We start from the raw sequence: 13852 nt of genomic DNA on the forward strand, positions 1-13852 counted from the left end.
ATGAACCACATGTTATGAACCTTATAATGTACACAATGATTATGACCGCAGAATGCAGATCAAGGTTGAATTTTAGTGGCTTTAATTTTTACATTTCAAGAGTTGTACCCATTTACAACTTGACAAATTGCTGAATTCTTTGTTTCCGTTTTCTAACTTTAGATTGCTTCAGCCCGATGCTAGAAAATTGATACACCTTGCTTATAAACATCAAACACAGATCAGGTTTCATTTTGGTGACTCATATTTACCCTTCTAGGGCTATGCCCCTTTACAAATAGAAGAAATTGCTGAAGTTTTAGTTTCTTTTCTTATTACATTGGCCTCAAGCTTATGTTATCAGATTATACACAATTCTTATTATTACAACAATGACATCAAGTAAAAATTTGGGTAATCTCACTGTTTAACCATTCTTGAGTTATGTCCCTTTTTAACGTAATATGTTTGTGTGTGTTCAATTTTCAAAGTATTGCCGAAACATCCCATTGACATCATGGTAGTATAGACCGTCATGTCCTGTATCAATTTATTACTGATGGAGAGCTCGAGTCTCTTCAGTAATGATAAATTTGAGATTGGAAATGGGGAATGTGTCAATGAGACAACCATCCAACATAAGCAGAAAACAACAGAAGGGTACCAATTATTATTATATGTATGGGTATCATCATAATGAGAAAATCATGCACTTATATGCAGGCCCTTAAAAAATGTGTAATTTTCTCCAAAACTTATAAATAAACTAAAACTATATAATATCCAAGATTAAAAAACTTCAACCTAGCCAGCTAAAGGATCCGGACTTAGGACAGGCATACAAATGTGGATAAGATATAAGGGCTTTGTTTAAAACAAAATTTTCATAGGTATTGCTATTAGGTAACACAAATATATGTTAACGTATTGATATCACTATAGTAACTACACATATGCAATTTTATGTTTCAGAAAGAACTTGCAACCAAGCTAATAATATATATACAGATGAATCAGGCAGCAAAAAAGTTTCATTTCTAACTGTAGTTATCATTGATGTTATTATTATTTTTGTGATATGTGTTGCTGTATTATGCATATATTCTTATTGCAAGGTACGCAGAGAGATTTATGTAATTCTGAAAATGAGTTCTGAGCAAGCTTTATAATATATATGCTCTCCTAAAATGCCTTTATGATTTTGATCAAATTGAGCCTATAAAGTTTTTCAGTGAGGTATCATTTTATACTGTAAGCGTGATATTTAATGGAAGCCTTGATCAGAAAAGGTACTAGACTGAACCATATGTGTTGTAAATTTTATGCTCATTTTTTATTCCAGAAGGATAAACAAGTGAAATGTTTTAATGTGTATTTCATTTCAGATAAATAATCAACAGATGTATTGTACTTAAAACCACGAGTGTGTGTATTGATTACATTGTAAATTTTTCTTTTGTCATGAACTCAATCAGTCAGTTTTACAGAAAAATCTCATACTTGGTTAGATTGTTTGCTGTTATGTACATGTGTAGTTGACCATACTGTAATGCCATTTTGATAGGATAATTTTATTTGGGAGCTATAGGACTTTGACTGTTTTGTTTTAGTATTGTGACAAAACATCTTGTTTACAACTCCTCTAAAGTTGACTGGCAGAAAAGCATCATGCTTTGTAGAATTGTTTTTGCAATCATGTGTAGATGACTGTTTTGAATAGACATTTTGTTTAGACTGATTAAAAGGACAGTATCGGAGTATTGTGATAATAAGATTTTATAAATACATCTTCTTTGAGACATTTTGATCCTCCGTGGTAGGATTTTTTGTGATCATATGTAGTTGACCATATTTTACCTTATTTTTATTGACCATTTTTGTCTATAGACATATAGGCTGTTTCCGGTTGCGGTGGAGTTGTCGTTACAAATGTATTGTGTTCGTGATTAGGTCTAGGAGGGTCAATGATATTTGGTATGCAGTTGTATTAGCATTGGCACAGCTCGTCTCTATGGAGATTATTTGACCCTACCTTCTCAGTCAAGGTCTATTGACCTTGAAAGTGTCTTAGTTTACAAATGTTTAAATGTGAGACATATGGTTTATTATTTGAAAAATTGCGATTTACCATATCTTTACTATAATACCACAATGACTCATGATGACAGACCATTTAATCTTCTCATTTATACAGGGCATTTGGGGCTTACCTAAAGAATAGCAATCGATCTTGTTGATATTTAAAGATTAACGTTGATCATCTCAATTTGATTGAGATGAGATGACCATTGATAATCTGTTTATCGCTATTTTAATATATCAAGGGAAAAATGCACAAAATAGCGATAATGTAATTTAATGGCGAAATTCAAATACACTGATTGTATATTGTATGGTGGAATGTTAATCTTTCCAATAATTGTGCCCCCTCCCTTTTTGGGGCTGAAGGGGTACAGTGAAATCTGTATTCACTATAAGGATTAATTGAGATCTGTCACTAACTAATATATATATATAACTTGTATACATACGTTGCCATATGATGTAAAGAGCAACACAAATTTTTAATCTGATATATCTTATGTTTAACACTTTGTGCCAAAAAAGGAAAGAAAGTAAATTTTATAGCTAAGTTTTATTTACTGATTTGTAGGATTATTCTAGTCAATGTAATTGTAAATCATAATTGTTTTAAAACTATTAATATATCCAATTGGAACAGATGAGATGAAGAACCATCTGTTTAGGGAGGCTCACGGGTACAAAAATTTTAGCTTTTCATTACAAATTTTATATCTTACACTATTAGTTATTACTTAATGATATTGGAACAAAACTCAAACAAAAAATCGATTCGGTTTGGCCCCAAATGACTTAAGTGTTTAATTATATCATCGACAAGGCGCAAAATTATCTCCCTTTGGTGCAAAAAAGCCATTTTTTAGCATTAAAATTTAAATATATTTTTTAACTCATCGGTGACCTATATTTTTTATTAATGTTTTCAAATTAGATGTACATAAACTAAACAATTGTACAATTTAAGCGATTTCTGTTATTAGGTTATTTTTTTATATCGATATAACCTCTATTTCTCCTTTAAGTACAACAGAAAAAAGGACATTAACACAAATGTATGCTTCTTTCGGAGGCAGATTGTGCGCTTAAATGAACGGTGACCCCATTTTTTTATTTCATTTTCTATTAAGTTTAAGAAAAAGTTCGTTTATAGAAAAATATACCAAAATCTTATATTAGAAATTGTTTTTATTTAGACCCGCGAGTCCCTTTAATGGAGTCAGGCTCTAACTTTAACCTTCAGCACCTTAGCTGTTGATGTTAACATAAAGGTCACACAATTGGCTTTCATTACAACCACTATCGTTTTTAGGAATAACAACTACCTAGATTCATTTGTATTTAAATGAAATTTTAAAGGAACTAAATGGTGTACAGCACTTTTGGTTCAAAAATGATATTTTCACTTTTCAGCTCACCTAGCCAAAAGGGCCAAGTGAGCTTTTCTCATCACTTGTCGTCCATCGTCTGTCGTCCGTTGTACATTGTTAACTTTTACAAAAATCTACTATGAAACGAATGGACCATATTTGAAGGAACTTAGCCACAATCATCATTCGGGTATCTAGTTTCAAAAATGTGTCCCGTGACCCGGCCAGTCAACCAAGATGACCGCCATGGCTAAAAGTAGAACATAGGGGGGAAATGTATGTTTTGGCTTATATCTCTGAAACCAAAGCATTTAGAGCAAATCTAACAGGGGCAGAATTGTTGATCACATCAACGTCTATCTGCCCTGAATTTTCAAATGAATCAGACAACCAATTTTTGGGTTGCTGGCCCTGAGTTTGTAATTTTTAGGAAATTTTGTCGTTTTAGTTTTTATCTTGAATATTATAATAGATAGAAATAAACTGTAAACAACAGTAATGGTCAAATGACCCCTTAATGAAATATTGCCACTTATAGCCATGTTTATAGATTTTTTTGTAAACTTTTTACAAAAATCTTCTACTCTAAAACTACTGAGACAAATTTTGTCAACAATCATCATTCGGGTTTCTAGTTTATGAAATGTGTCCGAGAACCAAGATTATTGCAGGATAAAGGCAATAACTGTTTAGTGTCTTTAAATATTAGCTGTATTTGTACGAGGCTGGGAAACTTGGTGTATGCACTTTTAGTGAGCTATTACACCTATTCCGAGTACAAATACAGCTGATATTCAAAGACACTAAACAGTTATTGCCTTTATCCTGCAATAATTCTGTATATTATTTGTGTTTTGAAAGACACAAACACACGTGTTTTGCATTTATTTTCGATCTGAAATCCCATGAGGCACGTGTAGTGTTGTGGTACATTAATCACACGGCTGAAGATGGGTTCGCAAACAAAAAGAATCTCCAATGGTCAACTATAATACATGGCTCAAGGTGAATAATTAACTATTTAACATAACAACTAATTTCAACAGTAAAAATAAATAGCAAAACATTGTCCAATTTGAAACAGGAGTGATCGAGTTGTCCTACTCGTCAGTCTCAACATTCACTAAGCATGCATGCTAAAATTGACATTGGTGTTACTGTCACACAATCATACACATTCAAGTTTTGAAATCGATTGTTGTCTTCGTAGAAAAGACTACTGTTTATTTGTGTATTTTATCAGACAATTGGTGTGATTCTTTTTGCTCTAAAGAAAAGTTTGAAAACAAACAGAACGTATAAAAGTAATCGTTAATTCGCATTTAATACGTCATTGGAATGCAACTGCAATACACATTTTGAGGTCACGCAGGTTCATACAATACTCAGTCCGGCAGTTGGCGGAGCGTTCAAGCGATATCTGTATAGTATACAGATAGAGCATAGAGATATCTGTAGGGCTGTATCTGTATAGTAGAACACCCAATTGCAGTATTAAAAGGCTTAATTAATATGCATTACAAACTGTTCCCTCATTTCAGAGTGGGGTTGAAAAGTTACTTTTCTAAAAAAAAAAATGCAATAAACTGCAAGGCATGTTAACATTGATAAATGTTATTAAGGCTCAAATTTTAAAAAAATAAGTAGTGCATATAAACTTGTCATTCCATGATATGATTTGAAATGAAATTTCGTAGTATGTGTTGCACAGTTTTAGCTTAAAAGGAGCTCATATGGAAAATTGCATTGTAAATGTTTACAGAAGTGCAACCTGAAATCGAGAACACTTCCTGATTTTATTGCTGAGTTTGAAATTTTTGGAAATTGACGACCTATGGAGCTTGCTTTGTATCTATCATTTTATTTGCCGAACATAAGAATTTACAAGGATTTCCTTACTCTTGCATGTCAATTCATTGTAAAAAGCAATTTATACACATTGTTTTTAAAAAATTTATAATATTGTTGTTTTTTAGATTTACGAGTTGTAACTTTATAATATTGTTTGTTTTTCAGATTACATTTATTAGTTGTTATACTTATAAAATTAGTTGTAAAGTAATTATTCTTATACTTTTTTGTAAAAAGTTTTATATTATTGCTGTTTATTTTTCAAAGTATTTATTAGCTGAATATTAAGTGCCTGTTTGGAATAGTTTGTTCAGGATACATTATGATGTGGTTATATGTAAATTTGGCAGCAAATCAAAAAGTAGAATTAATAAAAACATTTATAGGTCCAAATACTGTCTTAGATAACAGACAGCAAAACTCTTGAAAACATTTTAGCTCACCTGTCTTGTAGGACAGTGTGATCGTTTGCCTTCACTTTGCTTATGTCCTTAACATCTTTAAACTTTTCTTTCAAAATCTTCTTTTTTGAAACTATGCAGCAGATTGAAATCAAAGTGTGTATGATATATTCATTGGGCGTGAATATCAAAGTTTGTTAATGTCCAGATTAAACAACATGGCAACATTGCCTTAAAAACATTAGCTATAATTGCTGTGTTGACCAAAAAAAAACTCACAAACTGCTGTACCCAGTTTTAACCAAATTGGTTCACAATCATGAGTACAGGGTATCTAGTTGAAAAGAATACTTTCTATGATCCCGTTTGACAACCAAAATGGCTGTCATTGCTATAGGAAAAGCATAAGGGATAAAATGCAAGTTTGATATTTTATCTTGAAAAACAAATGAACGGATGAATGTCGGGTAATAAATAAATTGATGAGAACTACATATTGTCCATTTACTTCAAGACTGTCAGACGATTTCTTATATGAGTTATTGGCCTTAAATGACGAAATTTACAGACGTTTTATGATTGTCTACTATCTGAAAAACTATGATAGTCAAAGATAAAGTTTATATTCCAAAATATTGTCATCTAGGCAGGATTTACTAATATTCTTTTTGTCAGAAGTTGTCCTCATAGACCTAGGTAAGCGATACAGGGTCTTGAGAGCTTTTTTTCCTTTTTGGAGATATAGTCCCTTAAACATTGTTAAATGGGGCTTTTATAGCTTCTTTTCGTTTTCCCTTAACATGGGTGCAAAATATGATCAGCATGTTTCCATTATTGCCTGTTTTCATTCCTAATTCTATCCATACTTAAAATTGTCGAAAAATCTTTGCTACATATTTTGAGGTAATTAGCCCTGGTATATTGATTCGTTTTACGGTTGTATTAGCACAACAATTGGTATCTACCTTGACAAACTCGTTTTGGAATTATCCTCCTTAAATATTTATTTCTATTCGCAGTTTTTTGTGTGTTATCTTGAAAATTGTAAGTGCTATGTTAAAAGTGTGAACTGCACAAATACTTAATATGACGACATATTTCTGCTATAATTTTTTTTCGTTCTTATGTTGTAATGTTATACCACTGTCCGAGAGTTGGGATCCCGCTAACATGTGTAACCCAGCCACATTATTTATGTATGTGCCTGTCACAAGTCATAGTGGAGCGGCAAATGTTGAAAAAGTCGCTTAGTTAACGATTTTAAATTACCTAAATACCTCATGGAATTTTAAGGTCTTAAATTGTTTATCGATTATTCAGCTTTAGAAAAATATGTGTCATCAATATCAAATGTGGTACAAATGACGTTAAAAATAGCCTTTACTGACGTTACCCAACCTGCATCGAATACCCCACTGCTGATTCAGTAGTCAAATTTCACAACAAACCCGTTCTAAAATAATTTTTGAATGAAATTGGTAAATACTGTTATTCGTGAACTTCATACAATGCAAGGGTACTTCCAAATAGTCCTAAATTTAATGCTTAATGCATCTAAAAATGGTTGAAAATAACACTGTAAAAGTCATCGTTTTTCATCTAGAATTATTTGCACGTGCAGTTTAAGTGTATTTTAAAGGCACAACAGTGAAGCCGATTCAATTGACCCGATTTACTTTTTGAAGTTAATTCCTAATAATATAAATATTTGGCTAAACACTGCTTTTTATCCAGATATTAAGTCCGAATATTTGTCACAGATTTACCGACATTGTTGTGGTTTCTAGTTATAGTCCCACATTCAGCGATTTAGCGAAGGTCATTTGTAGTCATTTTCAAGCATATTTCTTGTTCAAATTATAATTTCCAAAGCCTTGTGATTAATTTATGTTGTTTGGTATTGTTGTATACTCGTTTTTGTTGAATTGAACTGGGAAAGGGATTTCATTAACTTAGGGCTCGTTTAGTTTTCAGGTGTGTTTGATTTGCTTTTTTATTCAAATACATGGACAATTTAACAATCTCGTTAAAACTGGTCCCGCTAGATGCAAAAAAGAAAGAAAGTGGAAGTTTGTGTTGACAAATGCATTATCTCCGATTCTGTTGTTGATGAAATATTAATAACATCAACAGAATCTGGAAGAAAAAGTCTGATTACTGCTGCAGCAAAGAGACGTGATGATGATTTCTTCAGTTATTTGAACGAAATCTGCAATGAAACAGCAAGTGAATTACCCGTATTTAGGTATCATAGGTTATGTTATATAATCTACACAACTTTCAAGTAAGCAGAATTTAAAATCAGTAACAACTGAAAAGTAATCACCAGATATAGATTCCGATTTATCTAATTGTTTGGTGCCTGAAAAAATTATCACAATACATAAAAGTGTATTATTTGCAAAAAAATCTCATAAAAGGGTGAAAACATTACATACAATTTCATCTGCTGAAAGGTACGTCAATCTTATAGATGCTGCTTTTAGAGCATGCAACGGTGAAATGATTAATCGAACAGAGCAAGATAATTTGCTCAATAATGCAGTGTATCACACAGCATGTCTGACCACAAACTTGGCATATAAACCAAAATCCACTGATCAATCTGCGTATGATTTGGCATTTACCAGGAGTTTAAGTTATAGGCAGTTATAGTTATACTACTACCTGTCGATACATTTATTTTTGGCATTGCACTAGTCATGTCTTCTTTGACTATTAATGACGTTAAAATACTAAATCCCTGTGATGTATTTTAGTCTCTGATGCATGATTTTTTACTATTAATTGGTTTTGGCTTTTAACTAGCTGTCAGTAACTGCGAGTACTCTCAAATCGTATTTTCTTGTTAATTCGACCTGCTGATACTGTTTATAATGCTTTTTTGTCATTTTTTATTTATATGGATCTTGGCTGTATACCAGCTTTGATTATTTGTAATATCTTCAATTTTTCACTTATTCTTACAACATTTGTATAAACTTCAAGATTATAAAAAACCGTTTTTTTTTCTAAAGTGAACATTGATTGGTTAAATATTTCTCAGTGTGTTTGAATTTGTTTGATAGCCTTTTGGTCATGACTGTTTGTCTCTAATATTTAATTAACTGTGCATTTGTACTCAGATATCGCAGATCAAATTTATTCGTTCTTTGTGTAATCATACGTTTTTTGATTGAGTTAAGTCTGCTAATTGATATTTTATCGTATGTTTTTATATGTTGTGATGTTATGCTATTGTTTCAGAAAAAGGGAGAAGGTTTGGGCCCATTAAAACGTTTAATACCGCTGCAAATGTTTGCACCTGTCCTAAGTCAGGAATCTGATGTACATTAGTTGTCGTTTGTTTATGTAATATATACGTGTTTCTCGTTTCTCGTTTTGTTTATATAGATTAGACCGTTGGTTTTCCCGTTTGAATGGTTTTACACTAGTAATTTTGGGGCCCTTTATAGCTTGTTGTTCGGTGTGAGCCAAGGCTCCGTGTTGAAGGCCGTACTTTAACCTATAATGGTTTAATTTTTAAATTGTTATTTGGATGGAGAGTTGTCTCATTGGCACTCACACCACATCTTCCTATATCTAGATACCTTACTCTTGTTTTATCATCACTTTTGACAAGGTATCAGTCTTTTTTACCTGATAAAATAAGTAAGACATACTGTAATTCTTCTAAACATAAGGCTAAACTTGAGAGGTACTATAGGGATGCCATTGCCTTTTTTGCTCAACAAGGACAATATAAATCTAGCATTATATTTGCTAGCGATATTTTCATTGGAGACGCTGTTAAGACAGCGAATAACATCTAAGCAGAATTAGAAACGCTTGAGATAAAATCCGACTTAAGTACATGTACACATGTAGCTCCACTAAAACCAACGAACAAATCGGTATGCATGTACTTTATGAAGTAGCCTCAATTTTATGACAAAAAAATGGAAAATGTTTATATACCTAGGGATTATTATCGTGCAAATAACCAAGTACATATGTATATTGTTGGAAATATCAGAAGCAATGCTGTCAACCTGTTTGATAAGTTTTGTTACTTGTCTCTTGACAAAGTCTTTTGAAACATCTTCAGTATCAATGAATATTTCGCATGACATTCGGAGAAAATGTGCTACTCTCGCAGGGTGTCTGGTGTCAAATTGTTATAACATAATTACTCCATTTAAAGTCTTATGCCGGTCGTTCATGCTCTGGGTGGGTGTGTCACTTCAAGTTCTTTTGGATCTGTTAAAAGTCGGTATTCATTAGACAACCTCTTTAGGACAAAACCAAGCCGTTTCGGTAATCTTGTAGCCTTAACGCATGATGTTGATAGTGCTGTAGTTGCTGCTAGAGTGCTTGAAGCTGCTTTATACGACTCAAAATACAAATTTAAGAATTATCACAACGATTTAAATTTGTGGAGACCTGTGGTATAATTGTAAATGAGACAACTGTCCACAAAAGACCAAAATGACACAGACATTAACAACTATAGGTCACCTTACGGCCTTCAACAAGGAACAAAGCCTAAATGGCCATACCGCAGTCAGCTATAAAAGGCCCCGATAGGACAATGTAAAACAATTCAAACGAAAAGCTTTCGGCATGTGAATTCGTATTTAAGCATTACGTACTACGTACAATGTGGCAAAGCAATGGTTGTCGGCAAATCAAGCCAACCAAAATAATGGCTCCCCATGTACCTTTGTTGGAAAACTGCGCAACATGACAAATTAGAGCCAATTTTCTTTGAGGGACAAATAGCATCGAACTTTCTACAAGATCTAATTAGTTCATGTAAGGGGGAAACCATGCTAGGGAGCACGTGTTTGCAAGGAGCAGGGTCTTCCTTGCACTGATTTATTTTTTTGTCAAAATGTAGGTAGTTGTAATGAAATATCATGAAAATAGTTTTTGTAATATTTGGTAACTTTATTTTGCTATAATATTTTCGACGTTTCATTTGGTATGAAAATAAACTCATCATAGATACCACAACGGTCATGTCTCAATTTTAGGAATTTGTTCTACAACACGCTTGCATTAATTGAGTGATATATCAAACTCCAATAACAGTCTATATTATATAAAAAGGTATCTTGTATTGAGATAGTTTGAATTCATTTTAAGAAAACTCGGTGACACGTCGAATCCTGGAAAACTGGCTGCATATTTGGTTTGATTTATTAACTATGCATTTTAGATACTCTTTGAAAAAAAAATAACTATAAAAGTATTCAAGTATTTGTCGATGTCAATTAGCAATGTTAATATGTTCCTGTTTTCCATTAGGCATTAATATTTGTATACCATGGACTACCTTCAAAAAAGTTAAATAAAACGTTGTTCTGACGTCATGTGCAAATATGAAAAAGATATTGTATGAACTAACGTTTTTCTACATAATACTACTCGTATAATTTATTGAATAGATTATTAATTTTGAAAAATATCAATGGTATTGTTTCTCTAGATGAAAGTAGGATTTTTTTAAGTGATGACCTTTGACCTTGATTTTCGATATTATTGTACCAGATTTGATATTTACGACACATATTTTCAAAAAGAATAGGATTTCAGCTTTCCAATGAGCTATTAAAATCCTATGAGGTATTTAGGTAACTCAAATTTCTAAAATTGTCCTCTCCGCCGCTCCACTATCAGGAACCTGTAATTCTGTGGTTGCCGTTTGTTTATGTGTTACATATTTGGTGTTCATTCATTTTAATGCCCCACCTACGATAGTAGAGGGGCATTATGTTTTCTGGTATGTGCGTCCGTCTGTCCCGGTTCAGGTTAAAGTTTTTGGTCAAGGTAGTTTTTGATGAAGTTGAAGTCCAATCAATTTGAAACTTACTATGCATGTTCCCTTTGATAAGATCATTCTAATTTTAATGTCAAATTAAAGAATTTATTCCAATTTCACGGTCCACTAAACATAGAAAATGATGGTGCGAGTGGGGCATCCGTGTACTGTGGACACATTCTTGTTTTATATAAATAAGCCCGTTTGTTATCTCGTTTGTATTGTTTTACATTGTCTTATCGGGACCTTTTATAGCTGACTACGCGGTATAGGCTTTGTTCATTGTTGAAGTCCGTACGGTTAATGTCTGTGTTATTTTGGTCTCTTGTAGACAGTTGTCGAATTGACAATCATACCACCTCTTCTTTTTTATATACAATAGTACACAAAACAACCTAAAAGATAAAGAACAAGCAACACAAACACCAACATACTTTAAGGTGATATCAAGTGGTGTGGAAGTGTAAACAGATCCTGCTCCATATGTAACACATGTGTTGTTCATCACGATACAAGCCCGATGATAAATCTGGTTTGGTAAATAAAGGCAATAGAAGTATACCGCTGTTCAAAACTCATAAAGCCATGGACAAAAAACAAAATCGGGATAACAAACTAAAACTGAGGGAAACGCATTAAATATAAGAGGAGAGCAACGACTGAACATTAAAATGAAACACACAAAGAAACGGACTACGTATTAGACAAAATCCTGAACTTCGATGATAACGACTGAAATTTAAAAAACGATGTTACAAGTTATCACTTTTGGTGTTATTTGTTACTTCAAACTGATTTGGAAAAAAATAAGATTCTAGGCATTTTTTCATCGAACTAGGGAACTTCCGGTTAAAATAATGTCACTTCCGGTTAACCTTTTTAAAGGTCAAATGTCTACAAAACCAAATGCAACGTGCCCTTTCAACCAAAATTGATGTATTAATACGACATGTAGCAACTAACAATTTAGCAAAATATGTTGTTGATATCTTGTAGGATTTTTGAAAAGAAGTAAAAATAAGCCAAAATCAAAATTCAGAACATGACGTTGACCTTTGACCTTAGCCTTAATTTCTTTTGATTGGACCAAAGACCAAAAAAAGAAGTCTCTATCACTTATAGTTTACCAGATACAGTTACATTTCACCTATTTTAAAAACAAAAGGGGAAATAACTCTTATATGGAGGCTCCAGATCGATTCGATTGAAATTATTCTTAAGATTCTAATGATATAAAGAGCAAATTGGTAAAATAATTTTGTCGTAATCTTTTACTGTTGCAAAGGAGATGCGCACACAAGAGTGTTTGGGGAGATAACTCTGACAATAAAAAGTGTTTGGTTAAATAGGGTCAGTTTCAAAGTCGCAATAACTGTTCGATATCCCATGCAAAAAATCTAAGTGACATCTTATGAAACGACCAAACACCGGCAGAAGAAAAACATAATAAAAATCAAAACAAAATCTATAGGTCTTTCCACAGAAAAGTGGAAAGACCGAATTTCATAACACTTTAACACAATGAAGGGATGTACAAGTACAGAGTCACGTCAAATGAATATAGCCAAAAACAGTAAAAGTAGTATACAATAACACGTTATTAAGATGTTAAACAAAGTCAGTGCCAAATAATTTCTAAATAAGTTCTCTAATAAATATATCATTCTAAACTCTTATTTTTATAAGCTGAACTGTCACATTTCAATAAGTCAATATTATACATCCTTGTGAACCTCAAGTTACGGATTCTAACTAAAGTAGAAGTACTTCATCTTTTTCTCGATATTAACACGCGACCTTTCAAACATTCCAATTGTCTTCTTCCCCTTTCTCAACAGAAACCAACCGTATGCTCTATGGTTTAACGATTACATATTCCAGATGTTACGTTACTATACACTATACGGGCTTTAATAGGAGAGGTAAGTTCCTTACACAGAAATTGTTCTTACAGAATTATGAGGAAGAACGACTGGAATCAAAATTACATCAGTTTTATGGTCACCATCAAGAATCAATTCATCGATGAATGTTTCGATGTCTCCAATACTTGGGACAGGTTTTCGCGGTTTTAGATCTTTTGATACCATTGTAGTTATCTGTGATTTTTTTTTGAAGGCGTCCTATTCCTTAGTGTGATATTTTTTCTGGGTGTGATTTCAAAAGACGGGTGATGCATGCCCTGTCAATGCACCTAGTCTCGCTACGTATCTGGTGTTCATGCGATTCCGTCAGGGTTTGTTTGAAAAAAATTGTTGCCTTGATTTGTTTCTTCCTAATCGATTTACGAGAATTGAACATCGGTGAACTACTGTCCCCTTAATTGTGTAAGTTATTAGAAAAAAGATAAAACAATTGCGGCTGGGGCA

Source organism: Mytilus trossulus, chromosome 13 (genome assembly GCF_036588685.1).
Source record: "Mytilus trossulus isolate FHL-02 chromosome 13, PNRI_Mtr1.1.1.hap1, whole genome shotgun sequence".
Classification (NCBI taxonomy): Eukaryota; Metazoa; Mollusca; class Bivalvia; order Mytilida; family Mytilidae; genus Mytilus; species Mytilus trossulus.